The sequence below is a fragment of the Schistocerca americana genome, chromosome 2 (genome assembly GCF_021461395.2).
Source record: "Schistocerca americana isolate TAMUIC-IGC-003095 chromosome 2, iqSchAmer2.1, whole genome shotgun sequence".
Classification (NCBI taxonomy): domain Eukaryota; kingdom Metazoa; phylum Arthropoda; class Insecta; order Orthoptera; family Acrididae; genus Schistocerca; species Schistocerca americana.
The window spans coordinates 341,936,386-341,954,254 of NC_060120.1; the positions used below are offsets into that span (position 1 = coordinate 341,936,386).

General features: G+C 44.9%; 1 protein-coding gene across 1 annotated transcript in view; it reads left to right on the top strand.

The window, feature by feature from the left end:
• The first annotated feature begins 5,591 nt into the window (after positions 1–5,591).
• The window catches only part of LOC124595246, a 38,576-nt gene continuing 26,298 nt past the window's right edge, over positions 5,592–17,869 (top strand). Inside the window, exon 1 of the mRNA XM_047133907.1 lies at positions 5,592–5,727. The gene's annotated coding sequence lies outside the window, so the exon portion shown is untranslated. The remainder of the gene's footprint in view (positions 5,728–17,869) is intronic.

Here is a 17,869-nt window from a genome sequence, read left to right on the forward strand (position 1 = left end):
AGACCATCGACACGTTGAGGAGTACCCCACCATCTGCAACACCGCAGCTCACCACCCCAACTGAGATCAGAAGGGAAATACGAAAGAGAAAGGGGGGTTCTGCACCTGGTCTCGATAAAATATCGCACATGCATCTAAAAAATCTTCCACGCAAGCCAATAGTGCTCCTGACCAGGATTTTCAATAAATGTTTGTAACTGTCGTATTTTCCCTCCTAATGGAAAATAGCTAAACTAATTACCATACCGAAAGCTGGCAAAGACCCCAAAATCCCCTCAAACAACAGACCTATCAGCTTACTACAAACCATGGGGAAGCTGTTCGAGAGGATCTTACTACAGCGTCTCCAACCATCCCTGACTGACAATAACACACTAAGAGCCGAGCAATTCGGTTTCCAAAAGAAGGTGTCAGCGGAACTCCAAGTGCTCCGCGTCACCGAACACATCGCTGCAAACATGAACCTGCAGAAGTCTACCGCAGCTGTGTTCCTTGACTGGGAAAAAGCCTTTGACAAGGTGTGGCATGACAACTTAATCTGGAAGATACTACATCAAACATCTATCCCAGACGTCTACGCCAAGCTACTTGACAGTTACTTAAACGAGAGGCATTTCGTGGTCGAGGTGGATGGCAAACGTTCCTCTCGTCGCCAACTGAAAGCGGGCATCCCCCAAGGGTCTGTCCTGTTGCCGACTCTATTTAACATCTACGTCAACGACATTCCCTTGGAGGCAGGAGTCCACATCGCCCAATTCGCCGACGACACGGCGTTCTACACCAGTGAACATCGGCAGAACATATCCATCGACAGACTACAACGACAGATCAATAGCGTGGAAAACTGGTGTAGAGCAAACAAACTTCATCTAAACGCTGCTAAAACAACCGCCATCTATTTCACCCGAAAGCGACCAGTCCTGCAGAACCATCTGCGGCTTAACGCCCTGGAACTACCCTGGAGGGACGAGGTCAAGTACCTTGGCGTGACGCTGGACAGAAGACTGTTGTACCACCATCACATCAGAGAGAAGAAGACAAAAGCCCTGAACCTAGCCAAGGCGCTCTACCCTCTCTGTAAGAGCAAGAACTTGAAATCAGAAACAAAACGGACACTATATAAGACAACGGTGCTGCCCACAATGACATATGGATGCTCATCATGGGCAGTAGCTTGCCCAACAAGGAAATGTGAACTGCAGGTAGTACAAAACAAGGTGCTCAGGTGGATCCTAGGAGCACCCTACTGGACTAGAATATCCCAACTACATGAACAGCTGGAGATGGATACACTTGATCAAACAATTAGGAAACTGACTACAAAAATTTTCCAAAAAATAGACAACATGAGAAATAGCTGCAGACACCTGACAGACGTAGGCACCAAACGACCAAAAACCTGGCACAAACAGAGTGTGCCACGATCTATCACAGAGGACCCCACAGATTAAATCAGGAAATACACCCCAACACCCAGTCAGAAGCAAAATTCAACCACACAAACCACCTTAAACCAGACCAAGTAGATCGTATTGCGAGAGACAATCTAGCGGCAAGCAGACGCCGAACTACCATGGACAAAGAAGAAAGCGGCATCCCAGCCGCAACAAATACCAAGGACCAAGAGGAGAGGAAAGGAAAATCAAACACCAAGCCTTCTTGCAAGGCGCAGTACCCCACCAAGGGCAGCGGATTGGTGAACTTTTAAGTTCAAAAATCACAATCCTGACCCCCAAAGTGAATAAATGGTGCCCCAACAGCACTACCTAAACACAACTACATCAATACACGGAAAATCGGCGAAGCCGATAAGCCTGTTCAACAACACTGTGACACTAAAAACAAAACTGTCGTACCATCTCTGGAGCGACTGATAGTATTTCCGGATCGTCGTGTGTCTGGCAGTCAGTTCGGGACGGACCAGCAGTGCAGTCGGGATGCAGCAGCAATGAAGTCGAGAACGGAGCGCCGGTGAGGCGCCGACAGCCAGTGCTCGGCGACGCCGACTGCTGGCGACACACATGAACTGTCCGACGGAGGGAGATTGGCGCGGGACGACCGTTGGGTGGTCGTTCGGTTGGTCGTCTCATCGGCCGACGTATTTTTCGTCCTTTCACCGTTTCCGGGCCTGGGAGTTGGTCAGTTGGCATGGAGCAGCGAGGGAATCTCCGCGGCGCGTAGTTTAGCCGGGCCCGCTGGTGGCCTCTATGCGGTGTCGGAGTGGGTGGTACTGTTCCCATTGCTACGAGGTTCGTGACTCACTGATCCTGGACATGAAAGTTGAGTTTTTGCTTAATCTACCAGCAGTCACGAATGTTCACACTGTGTCGTTTGGAGTTTGTTATTGGGATATTCCCACGAGCAACAACATGTGTGTTGAAGTTGGCAAATTTTAGACACCCTCAGGTGGAGTTTAACTGCACTTGGTTATTTGAAGCGAAGTGCACCAGCAGAGTCTTCTGCCTTGTGACCATTAGCATTCCGGTTACCTGCCTTGGCCATTGACGTAAATTTAGGCAGTGTATTTTCCTCATCGTGTTGTCGCTGTCCAGCATGGTGTGTAGCTTGACAGCTCAGTGTATAATTGGTTGTGGCCGCCAATACATTCTACGTTGTTCCATTGAACTCCCTGTTTGGTGCTGATCGGGTGAAGCGGAGGTTATCTTGTCGGTGGGTCTGTTGACTGTCTGTCGCTTGGGTTGTCGTCGGATCGACAATGGTTGGGCCAACTGTCTGTCTCACTTAAGCAAGTGTTAGTGTTTGAAGTCCAGGCCGACCCTCGGAACTTCTGAGCATCCTTGGGTGTACTGCCTTTTCTTGTTTGTTCTTGTTGTTTGTACTGGTATGGCTTCTAGCCAATTTTTAAATTAAGATTGTTTTGCCCTTAAGGTGTCAGACGGCTTGAGCCTTCAGCCTAATTTAAGAACTGTTTTACGTAAAGCCTTTGGCAATTTTTTAAATTTCTGATTTTGGTTGAGCTTTAAGTTATTGGCTTTCAGCCGTTTTAAATTAAAGTAATGCCATTAAGGCATGAGATTGTATGGCGCATTCAGTCGCTAATTAAGTTCCAAAACTAAAGCTGTGTTTTTTTTAATTTCTTGGCTTTTGTAACGTTTGATCAAATAAAAGGTTGTATGTTCCAGTGTAAAGGAGAACCACTCATTTTGGCCCCTTTCCACAACTTAAACTACCTATCCTGTCCTGCGGGTTTAGTAGGACGTTTCAGCATGAAACTTTCCTTTTTGTCTTATTACACGTACACGGGTACTGGAGTTTTTATTCATCTACACCACAGACAGAACCACGTAAGTTTTAACAGAGCTAGCGTAGAAAGTTTACGTGCGTCTGTTTTCGTGAGCTAAATGTATGATTTGCGAGCCAAATAAAACCGATAACTGCCGATGGAGAACACTGAGAGAGCAAAATCATGTTAACCGGCTCGTCCCGTGTGCCAACGAAGCTGTCTCTCACGACGTTGGATTTCCCCACTTGTGTACACGTCAACGTTATCAGTCTTATCCCGTGTGACGACAGCGTAAGTGTAGGACTACATACACTACGTGATAAAAGTAACCAGACAAGTCGCTGAAAATGACTTACAAGTTCGTGGCGCCTTCCATCGGTAATGCTGGAATTCAATATGGTGTTGGCCCACCCTTAGCCTCGATGACAGCTCCCACTCTCGCAGGCATACGTTCAGTCAGATGCTGGAAGGTTTCTTGAGGAATGGCAGCCCATTCTTCACGGAGTGCTAACTGAGGAGAGGTATCGATGTCGGTCGGTGAGGCCTGGCACGAAGTCGACGTTCCAAAACATCGCTAAGGTGTTCTGTAGGATTCAGGTCAGGACTCTGCGCAGGCCAGTCCATTACAGGGATGTTATTGTCGCGTAACCACTCCGCCACAGGCCGTGGATTATGAACAGGTGCTCGATCGTGTTGAAAGATGCAATCGCCATCCCCGAATTGCTCTTCAACAGTGGGAAGCAAGAAGGTGCTTAAAACATCAATTTAGGCCTGTGCTGTGATAGTGCCACGCAAAACAGGGGTACAAGCCCCCTCCATTTAACGCGACCACACCATAACACCACCGCCTCTCAATTTTACTGTGTACACTACACACGCTGTTAGATAACGTTCACTGGGCATTCGTCATACCCACACCCTGCCATCGAATCGCCACATTGTGTACCATGATTCGTCACTCCACACACCGTTTCTCCACTGTTCAATCGTCCAATGTATACGCTGCTTACACAAAGCGAGGCGTCGTTTGGCGTTTACCGGCGTGATGTGTAGCTTATGATCATCCGCTAAACCATGAAATCCAAGTTTTCTCACCTATTGATGTGGAGTACCTGGCAGTAGGTGGCAGCACAATGCACCTAATACAAAAACATAGTGTGTATAAAGGTTTGAAGTTGAATCCTCATCAGGTCGATCCGTCTCACAATGAGACGATTTTTTTTCTGCCAGCAACGAGTCTTTAAATCCTGACCTTTTTTCCCCTCTCTCCAAAAACTACCCTACAAGCTCCTCCCGTAAAAGTGACCGCAATAATTACACCTCGCAAAGACGCATATAAGTAACCATTCGTTTTTTGGTCTCCTATGACATTATTTGGATGTCACTATGGTGGAACATAGGGTATCTCAACGACGTCTCGGCCGTTAATACCGGCTTTTCCAAACCGGAGCCATTTCTGTTACTTTCAGTTGATCTTCAGCCATTCTTCAGTTTTCCTCCGGAGGTTAGATACACCTCATTGTAGTCATTTCCCCTAGCACGAGAACAGCATCTTGACTTGTATAACGGTACCTACAGCTTAACGTGGAATCCTGTTCAATGTGCAACTTGGCATATTTCACTTGTACAAATCATTGAAAGGAGTAGTAAATGACCGAAACATGGAGGAAGACAAAGACATACCATCTCCAATATGACTATGCCTAGGAACGCAGTGTGAGGCTAAAACCAACCTTCAAACTGTAGACAGTTTCTGTTAGTAGTCGTTTTAGTTTGGACTCGCTTTGGTCGACCGAAAAAACGGTTGCAGATGTATGTGAAATCATTTCAGACGTCAGCACGCTTGTCACACTGTAGCAACAAAATACAGTCGGACGTTTTCTGTATTGGCAGGATAATACTACTATCCAACGACCTTCGCATATAGTTCCGAAAAAATTTAGATGGATCTCCTAGACTGGTTTGCTTAAATTTCCAATCTCCAACTCATGGGACGTCTTTGAAGTAAACGTCAGCGTCTGTAGCGTCCCAGATCCATTTTTCCTACTAGCCCAGCAATAAACGCCGTCTTCAGTGTTTCAGAACTCGGTAGGAAGTATTATCCCGAAGATGAAGCATTGTAACAGAAGCGAATGGAGGTCCCACAAGGTAATAGCCGTATGACTAACGTCTCTGGAACCGAGAGGAACGGGTGTCCTGAGACGTGGGTCCCCGTGCTGTGGACTCCTGTGGAAGGAGCGTGAGCTGACGGCCGCGGGCCCCGCACGCAGCACGCCACGGTGACCCGCCGAACGGCGGCCGCAGGTGGGGGCTGCGGGTGAGTCAGTCACCCCGGCTGACCGCTGTTACCTCCGCCGCTTCGCTTCTCTTCTCACGACGGAGCCACCACGACCCGCTATAAAGCGGCCGCCGGCGCCCGCGACGCCAGTTTTCAACCTGAGTGCTCCGCGGACGGCCGGCGCAGCACACACACACAGACACAGGTAGGCGCTCCTGCTCACTGCCTGCGCTTGTAATCACTTGTCAGTCCAAGATCCTAGTCGCCTGCAGTTCAGAGCTGCATAATATCAAAAATAATCGGCCACGATACTTCTACACCTATTTATGCAACCGGATCACCACGGTTCCTAAAATATTTTAGGAAAGTCATATTCACCGAGATAAGTTGCTGGTTGGACCAATGATTTTGTTTACAATTAGTTTCGATTCCACAGATAACCACCAGGTATTAAAAGATGTTACTTCTGCATATTTAACAGATAGTACTTGTATGGCAATCACACATTCGTGAAGTGAATGTGCGTCTTGAGTGTACAGGATTTGAAGATTGACAGTAACAGATTCGTAATAAACATGTTTCACAATTTTTAACGTGACGCCATACGACTATCACAGCCATGATGCTGTTTGTCGTTATTAGTTAAAACAGAAATCCACAGATTATATTCCGTTATTGACGACAGTTGAGTATTCTGGATTGGTATGTTGATGTGTGTAATGGATACGGGTAACTGATAAAAAATAAAAAAATAAACCCTCTGAAGTCTGTCTTGGCGACTATGGCAAGCTTCAAACGTCTGTCTAGATTTCTTGCCCGACAGCTACGGAACTGTGCATACAAAAGGGTACCCCCACTGATATTTATAGGGGGTGATCAAAAGTTTCCGTTTGAAGGCTTTGCTGAAGCTTATATGCAACGTAGCGCGACTCCTATGCCGATATGTAAGCACTCACGTGGCGACAAGGGATTACTGTAGCATTCGGGTCTTTCTGATATGCGTGCGGTAAATGCGGGAAAGTGAACTATGCCGACGTTATTACCAAATGCGTCCAAACGAGACCAACGTGTTGCTCTTCTCTTCTAGGCTGTCGGAGAACGAACACCGGTAGACATCCATCGGAGAATGAAGAATGTGTACAGGGCAGCATGTCTGTCGGAAACCGGGAAACTGTGACATGCTCCTTCGTGATAACGCACCTCCCCATATCGCCAATGTTGTAACGCGGAAGTGAGGTCAGCTCAAGTGGGAGACACTCCAGCACCCGGCCTATAGTTTTCATCTCTACCTATACGGTTACCACCACTTGGTTCCCTTAGGAAAGACCTTGAAAGATCGATCATTCCTGTCAAACGATGACTTCTTCACGCAGCACGGCACGATATTTTACCAAGAAGGTATCTTCAACCTAACTTTTTGTCCGCCCCTTATACATCAGTCCGTCTTCGCACACTACTATGGCTGTTGTTTAGATGCAAACAATCTCCTGCCCCGTCGTCGCATAGCAAATGTTAAGTTATCCATTCCACATCAGCAACAAAGGATTTATCACATTTATCCGAACCTATATGTAACAATCTTCGTGTTCGTACTAGACACTTGACTTGCCAAGTAATTTTTTTTTTTTTTCCTTGGTGAGACAGCAGCAGTATGCTAACACAGTTTCCTCCATACTGACGTCCAACTGGCGCCGTAAGAGATCATGAGACGAATGGCTACTTATAGCATTTAGTCGTCTCCCATTCAAAGGAGCCAACCCAGTATTCGTCTTACTAGCTTTACACAAGAAGCGGAAAACCTAAACCTGGATGTCAGAAAGCAGCTCTTCCCGAATGTGAGTTGAAAAACTTGACGAAACAGTCATCGCCATCAGTTGATTTCTTAATCAAAACACGTCCTCGAAATTTTGAAAGTACTTTTCAATGAAATAAGCGGCATACTTCTTGACGCGCTTGCATGTCCAAATTTTAAACCGTTCCAGTGACATTTTACAGGTAAACATCGGGTCATTCATGATTTCCTTTGCGTAGGTATAAATCAGCTGTGTGACCAAACTAATATTCATCTCACACAAAGTGAGCAGTATTCAAATACAAGTATTATGATTTAGTGCAATTTATTTCCTACATGAATTACACTTCCTCATATCTTGCTAACGAACTGAAGACTGCCAATTTATCTATTGTCAAACCTGGGTCTTCATCCCATTTAACAAATTTTGCTATTATATACGTGAACATCATGAATGATTTCCGACTCGCTGGCACTGTAGCTCTAGACTACTAACATGTGGCTACTAAATTTCCACGCGAACTTCCTGAAATAGTTACCAATGTTATTAAGATACGCCAATATTATTAAGATGTTACCTTATATTTAGACAAATGAACGATATCAAATTCATGTGTTCGCATATTAAAAGAGAGCACCAGTAAGCAGAAAAGGATAAGACAGCTGCAAAGGGTACAAAATCGGCTATGAGTTTGTTAGGGAATCAGTCAACCACTCGCAAGAAGTTATTAGCGAAAGTACGACAACTCTACATTATGAGCATGGCTTCAAGGGAGTAATAACTACTGCGTCAATTCCACATTCAGACATGTCTGTAAAACCAAGTAAAAAATCTTTTTATCGACAAATCTTTTTTATTTCGCTACTTATGACTGGTTTACTTACGAGTAAGGTGCGACTTTTACAGCTTCTGCTACTTCTATTACTAACATCAGGGGGGGCGCCCCTAAACAGCATAAAAATATAAGTTCATTTGCACACAGAAAATGTGCTGTGACACCCCCCCCCCCCCCTTTCCCTCTCCTGCTCATTCTATGGGCAACCACGCTGTATACGCGGTTGACCCGCAACGACCTACGACTTCGCCATCCTCTGCTAAAAAATCACATCTCGCTGGGAAACGTACAAACAGTGAAAAGCGAACTCTCAGATGCTGCATTGTAGATGGTATGCGACTGACGTCTTCATCAATTCGGACGACTGCTATGCCTCCTGGACGAAGTGCCAGTACATTCATATGCACATGGAACCGCTCCTCAGCCGTGAGCAATGCATATCAACCACCATAAACAGGACTGTTCCAGCGCACGACTGATGGGCAGAACGGATTCCGTACCGGTATGACCTCCAAAGGTCGGTCAGTGACATCTGCGGTGTCAGCGCAGCAATGGAATACAGTTACCACAAGGTCCTCTCCTTCAGCAAACATTACACTATTAAGGCTACCGCTGACTACTAACGAGCAACATTTTCACCACCAAGAGTACAATGGAGTACTGCCAAAAAGTTGTATTTCTCGCTAGTGTGTCCTTCAGTTGGTCATCCTACGTTACATGTGCTGATTTAACATCAAATGGAAAACTTTCCAGCGAAAGGCAAAGGTCCCAAGTTCGAGTCTCGGTCTGGCACACAGTTTTAATCTGCCAGGAAGTTTCACGAACAACATACTTGATCGCAGCAGGGTGTGAGAAGCAATGGGCCATAGGTTATCCATGACATCATTCTGAATTTCATGTGAAGCGATTACGCGCAACGACACTGATCTTCGTCTCTAGAACGAGAGTAGACCTTGGTCACAGATACTGGCTGCCTATACAGCGCTTCCCACATTAAATGAAGGTTGTTCAGCGGCCAAGACCTTGCTTAAGATTCAGGAGCCGGAGCAAACACCTGGCGTGTTTTGCAGAGCGCCTTGGTCACTGACTCGGCAGGCGACGCTACGTGCGCGGAAAGTGGTAGGCAGCGAAAAAGCCATCACGTTTGGCTCAGACTTTGTGCCTTCCCTGAACTCTTGAGTAGCAACTGTTTAATGGAAGAGACTGTGACGATTGCTTGTAGTGTTGATTTGTCTTTATTGTGGCAATGGCAGAAGTTGAAACCCCAGGCCAGCATACAACCTTTTCATCATGAATAATAACCGAGACTATTGAGTTAAATGTCCCCATTCAAAGGAACGGTCTCTCCACAACATATTACGGAAAGATTTGTAGTTCAGTCCAGACCCTTGGCGTGATGTATGGTGGCAAAAGCTTTCCGACACAATTTATCCTGCACTTACTGGCCAGATACTGGTTAAAGTAGTTTTCTCCCGCAATGAGGATACAATTGGGCAACCAAAAGGACGACTGCCACAGCACTAATGAGTGTTAAAAACCTCAGCTACTTGTAGCGACCAGTTGTGATTACGGGCAGCAAATGTCTGTCACCAAACAAACGACTCTTCCTTTAAAAAAGTTTCCCTAAGAGCGAACCGTGAGACGTACGCGCACTTCATCACAAAAACAATTACCTGAAAACATACAGAAATAGACCGTTGCGAAAATTATTTAAACAACTTAATTACCATGATTACAACAGCACTTTCGGATTTCCTGTTGCGAAGTTGGCCACAGATGCTCGATAATAGTCAATTATCAATTTCTGGGCTGGTCACGTGACCTAGTCAAAATGCGGGCACAGGTAGCTCTGTGATTTGGGACATTATCTTCTTGGAAAACGATATGTTTGATGTTGAACACCTTCCTCTTAAACTTGACTTTGTGGCACATGATTCTCAAAAACAAAAGCTAACCTGAAAGGACGATGATTTTGTACAGATGACGAGTTTCTGCAGGCATAGTACGATGAATGTGTGTATCTACAGAAAACAAATGGATAAAAATAGTTACGATGAAAGAAGGAATATGTTCAGTTTAGTAGAAAATTTCTTACAGAGTAACGTAAATTTAGTTGTACTGCGAAACTTCTCTAGTACCCTCTGCACAAATGCAGTTTCAAAGTTAAGTGATAACATTTTTATTAAAACGTATTAATTACTCCATTTTCTGACACTTGCTGATGCCGGTCAGGTGTCCCGCTGTTTCAGCCTTTTAATCACAATCGAAATGTCGAACATATCCTATAGTCGCAAAAGTTGAGACTACGGAATGTTGGCCACGTATGTGACATGTTTGGAGATCATTAATGTAAAAATTGTAGGTTACTAATATTGAGTGGCTTAGAAACAAGTTTTGCGTTTCACTACATCTTCATAGACAAGGTCCAATCACATTAATGTGAACACCTGTGTTCGACGTCAACCTGTGCAATAACCGCTCACAGATAGCAGCAGTAGCAGTAGAGGACACACAGAGTGTCTGGGGACGCGGAAAAAAGTGCACTGGTTGTAATGCGGAAACGGAGCGATTTATTTGACGCCTAAAAGAGCGTGATCATTTGCTTTAGGGTCAAGGGTGGAAGCATTTCCGAAACGGCTAAATTTGCAAATTGCTCGTGCGCCGCATGGTTAAGGTATAACGTGCATGGGAAAATTGCGCTATCCAAAACCGGTGCCGAGGCAACTATGGTGCACACTGGATCCGTAGATGACAGGGGTGAACGACGGTTCCGGAGTAGTGTATGTGCGAATAGACGTGAAACTGTTGAGTAACTGATCGCCCAAGTGAACCAAGGGGCTACGAAGAGTGTCTCCTCAACGACTGTTCAGCGAACTTTGCCGCATATGGGCCTTCGCAGCGAGCACCTGAATTATGCACCCATGCTGACTGCTGTTCGTCGTACGCCAATACCACAACTGGACGTCCACTGAGTGGCGACACGTGATATTTTCAGACGAATCGCGTTTTATGCTCCGTCGGGGAATTGGCCATTGGTGTGTACGGCGAGAAACGCCTGAAAGGAAACACCCTGCAACAATCGCCGTACGGGTCGAGGCCGGAGGACGTAGCGTCATTGTCTGGGTAATATTTTCGTGGCATTCTCTGGGCGACCTCGTCATTCAGGAAGATTCAGTGGATCAACACAAGTGTGCATCTCTCCTTTGGGATCATATTCACTGCTTCACGCAGTTTGTTTTTCCTCGGCACGATGGCATCTACCATACAGTTTGTAGTGTACGTGGCAGTTCGGAGAGCACGGCGATGAGTTTACCGCACTCTTCTGGCCACCAAACTACCCAGATTTTAATCCAATCGAGTCTCTGTGGGACCGCTCCGATTGGGCTGTTCGCGCCATGGATCCTCAACCATGAAAGCTAGCACAGCTGGGCACGTTACTCGAATCGGAATGGCTCCATATACCTATCGATACCTTACATAATTTCGCTAACTCTCTTCCTGCACGTTTTGCAGCGGTCTGCAAAAGGAGATTGTTCAGGCTTGTGACAGGTGGTCATATTAATGTAACTGGACAGTATAAATTATCCGTAAGCCAATGTACAGTGGTTCGTAGCAACATTGGCGACTTACTATCCTATTCTGTTCGATTATGGAGCGAGGAAAAAGTTATTGTCCATATATTTTTATATGCCATACATTATTCTCGTCGCCTCTACGAACAGTATACGGTGGAAGCAGTTACCCCACAATTATCCTCGCGAACATGTTGCCTGAACTTAGCCATCTGTTCCGAGAGACAGCGTCTTCTTTCTTCTAAAGGATTCTCGTTTAAGTTTCGTGGTCTCTCTGTTAAATTTCTGTATAGACTATACCAACATATTATGATCGTAGCAGTACGGCTCTGAATGCACTCGCAGTGTGCTGCCATGCCTATTTCATGAGGACTCCCAAACCTTCGAACATTACTCGAGAATTGATCTCGCTGACATCTTGTGCTGAATTTACTTGTTAAAACCACTTAATATAGCGTTTTGCTATTACTCGTATTTAATGTGTATGACAGGCTCCAGACGTTTAACTTGTGATTAGGGATTACTTATTCTCTCATTCTGCTGTGGTCCTTAACTTACATTTGTCTGCATCTTAACAGAGAAGTCACTCGTGACACTAAATGGAAATTCTGCTACGTCGTAGTGCATCTCCTTTCTATCATCCAGCAACGATACTTCCCCGCAGACAACAGTTCCCTCAGCGAACCATCTGACAGTGCTGTACTTCTGAGTTACCTACATGTTCCATAGGTCATTTGGACGATTCTTCTATCGAAATTATGTTTTAAATAGTCACTTTACAGGATCTGTATGTACTTTACTAAGAACACATTACAGTATTTTAGTCCTCCTCACGCAGCTACATTTAAAAACAAGTGTTTTTTCTCCAGGCTGTCAGTTCCTAAAAGGGAAACTCGACCACGGAATTGAAGGCGTTGTCCAGGAGAAATAATTTTAGGTTAGATTTTTAACTTGTTTTGCCATCTATCAGACAATTTACGTTACTGGGCACATGATCAAAACCTTCTGCTGCTGTGAAGTCATTTTCGAACTACCGATAGCTTTAATAATGTATAATAAATGTCATTTTTCCTCTATTGTTTTACATATGGACATTACTATTCTTCTCAAATTGTGATGGATTATTTACGACGAATTTCATTACGAACGTATGTATTGCGATGGTGCAGTCAAAATGCCATGAACAGGTGCCTACACTACATCTGGCGAATACCGCATATTATTCTTACTCCTCGGTTTTGTGTAATCAATACTTTCCGTCTAAGTGACTAGTTACCGCCGAAAATTATTCAATAAGACGATATTGAGTGGAAATATACAAAATACGTCCAGAGGTTGATCGTTTGTTTCGAAGACTGGTACTTATATGAAGAGCAAAAATACCCGTAAATTGCTTGAGAAGCTCAATAACACGCTTCTTCCAGTTCAAGTTTTCACCAATATGTACACTCCAGAATTTGGATCACTATACCATCCTTAATGACCCCTGTACACATGCATACCAGTTATTGCTACGGCTCTTTTTGTTGTGCAGAACTGAATATAGTGCGTTTTCTCAAAATTTAGGGAGAGTGATTTCAGAGAACTGCTTAATTATTCCAGAATTGCTTAATTATTCTTTGGAAAACTTCGGTAACAATCTCTTCCGTTGCTTCCTTCCTTACTGACCCTATCCAACAAATGGCTTAAGCTTACTGAGAACATTTGTGAGCCTATTTCGCGTCCTGAGGCATACTTGATGTTACTTTCCCTTTTGTTGAACATTTTTCGCCTAATACAACGTACTGCTCATGAACGAGTAACTGAGTTGCCACTCCCCGAAGTACCGGAATTCTTCACCAAGTCTAGTTTGCATGTTTACTGATATCAAACGCTTCAGTTTCCAATATTATTGTTGTTTTATTCACACGAATTTGATTCATCTGAGAGTCATTCTGTAGTGTGCTAAGTAGTTACGCCGAAAACAGGAAGGTCAAACGATGAAATAACAAACAAAACACTTGATACATTTGAGGATGGCTAGTGACTGCGTGGAAACTGGTTTTGTGACTAAAACAACATAATACCTGGCAACTGAATGCTTTAATTTCAACAAAAATCATGGACTCTGATAATCAAAAATTCTTCAAGCAAACCACATATCTATGAGCATACTCTGTACGATCATATTTTTATTATTAGTCGACAATATGGTGATAGTGTGGAACGCCTATCGAAAATCTATAGAGGCAGTACATACATCTGCTTCTGCAAGATACACTATACTTCAAAGTGGCAGACGGTGCGTTTGGCACATTCTCCCCTCACTTCCCTGTGGCATTCGCGACATGTACGTGAGAAAAACCGCTGTCGAAAAACCTTCGTATGATCTCTAATTTCTCTGATTTTCTCGTCGTGGTCATTTCGCAAAATATACAAGTATATGGGAGAAAGTAATAAATTGCGAGACTCTTCTTCGAACTACGCTCTCGGAACTGTAACAGTAAACCTCTTCGTGATACACAGCGCCCCTCTCTCATCTTGTACCGAAGGAATTTTCTGAATGTTCCCGTAACGCCCGTGAAGAAACCTGCAACTCTTCGTTGAGTCTTCTCACTCTCTTCTACAAATCTAAATTGGTAAGGGTTCCTGACTGACGAGCAGTACTCAAGAATCGGTCATACAAGTGTTGATTCTTTCATATTAGCCAGTATGCTATGGTTTGGAAACACAGTCCATGCCTCTGGTGTCGTCACGCCACACTGGAAAGCCAGTAGGTAACATGATATAATGAACATTTGAACGTACCTTGCAAATCAGTAATAAGAGTTGGTAAGCTTCGTTCCATTTGGGTTTATGAACAATGAGACAATGTGGAAATAGCTAATGCTTACCGTCACTGATCGTCCCCGCTGCCCCACCTCTGTATCAATGAGCGTCTGAAAAGAATACCAGCGATCATTGAATAGTGGCGTGGGAGAACGAGCAGTACAGCGATGACGCAGGGTTTTCGCGGCCTATTTGGTGATTCCAGGCGCACTGGCGCACTCGCACCTGCATGCCTGTGCCTGGGACGACTGTGCGTCAAGTCATTCCAACGGCGCGGCTGGTAGCGGGCCAGAAACGGAGGCCGCAGGCTCGCGGGCAGATTCTTGAGACACTGCCACCTTACCATTAGCATAGCGCTCGTCCGGGTTCGTTAGTCCGTAACAAAACAACTGGGACGGAGATCGAAAGCCCAATGCTCGCACGGAAAACGCTACATCAAGCGGGAACCAACAGCTTCCAGGCAAGTGGGTCAAATATGGTTAGAGAGCGAGTATTATGCACTGATTCTCATTCGGATCCTTAACGGATGCTTTCTTCCTAGTAATGCACCCCGTGTAAAGCTCTCGCGCACGAAATTTGAAGCTTCTTGCTCACAAAACGGGGAGTCTGGAGTTTTCAGCTCATGACTCCAGTTAATTTGGCGGCTACCATTTCCTTGTGCAGTTAATGGTGAATAGATGTGGAAGAAACTATTTGTTTGTGGATTGAACACAAGCAGATGAGATATCGAAGAATAGTACCACTACATTGTGTTCACCCATTTTTAAGAAGCGGAGTTCCTTTAAACTTTACCTTTTAATTTTAATCAGGGTTGGAGAACTACGAACCAATCCCTTTCAATCGCTTCAGAAAATCAATAAAATTTAAATCTATGATATACGTTCGCGTACTGTACGAGATGCAGATAAGTTTCGAGCTTGATTTTTTCAGATTATTTCATGTATGAAGGAAAAGTAGAATGATATCATAAGAGCTGGCCACGTCCATTAGGCGTTCAGAATAATGCTTACTAACACATACTGCACGCTTCACGCGGATAACACAAATATACATTCCAAATCTTTGTATGGCCTCAACGAATGTCGTAACTGGGTAGCTGCGGTACGACCACGACTAACAGAACGTATCGTGTGTGCGACGATGAAATTATTTAGTCCCCTACCTACAAGAAGACTAAAGGCTTCCTCCTACACCAATTGGTATATTTTTGTAGGTTAAAGACTATACTGGGTGTTTTTCTTAGGCTTAATTTATTTGAGGGGCATCAGACGCGAGTTACTTTTAAGTATTAATTATAAAATGAATTACTTTTTCATGGTAGTGGGCGCTTAGAATAATATTAGCACTCGCTGCGTCATATATTCTGGTGCAAATGGTTCAAATGGCTCTGAGCACTATGGGACTTAACTCCTGAGGTCATCAGTCGCCTAGAACTTAGAACTAATTAAACCTAACTAACCTAAGGACATCACACACATCCATGCCCGAGGCAGGATTCGAACCTGAGACCGTAGCGGTCGCTCGGCTCCGGACTGTAGCGCCTAGAACCGCACGGCCACTCCGGCCGGCTTATTCTGGTACATAACTTTTCTTTACAGCCCAGACCGACAGGCATTGGGACACTTGGAACGTGTGCGGTGTTTTGCCAGGGCTGGCGCCATCAGAGACAGCAAATGGAAATACGCTCTAAGACAAAAAACAAAAAGACGCGCCACGAAGGAATTATCCGAATAGGACAGAAATCGGTACATGTCACATGTACAGACAAACAAATGATTGCAATTTCAGAAAAACGGATGATTTATTCAAAAAATAGAGCTTCACAAATTGAGCATGACAATAACATGCTGGTCCATCTCTTGCCGTTATGCATGCAGTTATTCGGATTGGCATTGGCTGTTACAGATAGTGGATGTCTTCCTGGCGGATATCGTGTCCAATTCTGTCAACTGGCGCGTTAGCTTGTAAAAAATCCCGAGCTGGTTAGAGGGGCCAACCCATACTGCTCCGAACACTCTCAATTACTGGGAAGAGGTCCGACGATCTTGCTGCCCGAGATAGGGTTTTGCAAGTGCGAAGACTAGCAGTAGTAACTCTCGCCGTGTGCGGGCGGGTATTATCTTGCTGAAATGTGAGCCCAGGATGGCTTGCCATGAAGGACAACAAAACGGAGAGTAGAATTTCATTGGCGTACCCCTGTGCTGCAAGGGTGCCGCGGATGACAACGAAAGCGGTCCTGCTATGAAAAGAAATGGACACTCAGACCATCACCCCTGGTTATCAGGCCACATGGCAGGCGACAGTCAAGTTGGTATCCTGGTACTCCACCGCCGTCCGGGGCGTCTCTAGACACGTTTTCGGCTTGGAATCTCATTGATTGTCTTCAATGATTAGTCCCGCTTCGAGCTGTGACCCGATGACCAGCGAAGGCATGTCTAGAGAAACCCCAGAGAGCGGTGAGATACCAACCGATCCCACACCATACGACCCGACAGCCAGGAGTGATCGTCTGGGGTGCCATTCCTTTTCATAGCAGGACCGCTTTCGTTGTTATCCGCAGAACCCTTGCAGCACAGCGGTACGTCGACGATATTCTACGCCCCGTTTTGTTGCCCTTCATGGCAAGCCATTCTAGGTTTACATTTTAGCAAGATAATACCCGCCCGCACACGGCGAGGGTTTCTACTGCTGGTCTTCGTGCTAGCCAAACCCTATTTTGGCCGGCAAGGTAGCCGGATTTCTCCCCAATAATTGAGAACGTCTGAAGCATTATGAGCAGGGCCGTCCAACCAGCTCAGAATTGTGACGATCTAACGCGCCAATTGGATGGAATTTGGCACGATATCCCTCCAGATGACATCCAACAGCTCTAGCAATAAACGCAAAGCCGAAAAACTGCTTGCATACGGGCCAGCGGTGGACTAATGCGTTATTCACTTGCTCAATTTGTGAAGCTCTTTCTCTTGAATAAATCATCCAGTTTTTTCTAAAATTGTAACCATTTGTTTGTCTGTATATGTAAGTCAGATCTATCAATTTCCGTCCCATTAGCATAATTCCTTGGTAGCGCGTCTTTTTTTCTTAAAGAGTGTGTAAGGCAAACGCTCTTCCCAGTATACAATTTGGCATCAAATAAAACTTATCAAAAGTTTGGTAAGAAGTGAACCATTTGGAGTTATTTCTATTTTACTGCTAGAACACCAATTAGCCAGAAAAAGCTTCGCCCACGACACACCAATTCTACGAACCGCATGGGTTCTAAGAAATTATGTATTACTATGTTAGGAGGCACTCCTCCCACACAGCTCACTGCTGTCCCATACAAACGCGCCATAAATA